Raw genomic sequence first — 1043 nt, forward strand, 5'->3', positions numbered from 1 at the left:
TATACAAATATCTGCCGATACATGTTTTTCTTCTTCTCTAGATCAGTTAAAGAATGACCATATTGGCTGTGATCTGATACTTTCCGATCCGACTGGGACATCCCTAATCTAAATTGTATTAGCATTTGTATGCGGTTTAGACTGTATGGATTTCATTATAACAAACAACATTTTGAATACCCTGGGTGTTTAAAAAGGAAAGTTTATTCACAGAGCACCTCACTGATCCTCTTAAAGTGCTTTACAAGTTGATGAAAACAGAGAAACAAACTTCCCTATACAACTGAAAACAGATAAGTGGCCAGCCTGCCCAACCAAACGTCTAAAGGAGGAAGGTTAAAATGAGCGACAACAGCAAGGCACTCTAGTCAGCATGGTGTCAAACATAATGAATGGAACCTTCAGCCTCTGAACTGCTATTCTCAGCAACAATTCAACATATAATTCACAATCGATCAGTGGTGAGAGTCAAGAAGGAAACCGCAGCATAAAACCTTGTCTTTACTCTTTCACCAGTCTCAGTAGTTGACTGGGTCAGAATACTGGGCATGAGACAGTGCATACAGTACGTGTCTCCCATGGTGACTCCTCTCTGCATATTGAAAGTCATGTGGGATTTGTTGGGAGGGAACCTAGAACCATACTTTTTTATGTCATGTCATTTTATGGTTATATTTCATGTAGCTGGATACATTTTCTAACAGCTCAATGTGCTGAATACATTTTTTTTATGGTAAGGTGCCTCAAGGAACCTACTGTACTTGGCAATCAACCAGACTCAGATTCTGATAAAAACATGGTTTGCAGTTTCTTTGCTTGACCTCTCATGGATTGTGATGTAGAGTAACTGTAATCTACTCAGCATGAGAGAAAATTATGAATAACATGGTTGCTAAACATAGTGAAAGATTCTTATTTTGAAAATGTACAAAGCTAGAAAGACATAAGACATAATAGGGACTTGATGTGTTGTTCAAGATTTATATATACAGTATATATATATATATATATATATATATATATATATATATACATACATATAT

Source organism: Etheostoma spectabile, chromosome 13, assembly GCF_008692095.1.
Source record: "Etheostoma spectabile isolate EspeVRDwgs_2016 chromosome 13, UIUC_Espe_1.0, whole genome shotgun sequence".
Lineage (NCBI taxonomy): Eukaryota > Metazoa > Chordata > Actinopteri > Perciformes > Percidae > Etheostoma > Etheostoma spectabile.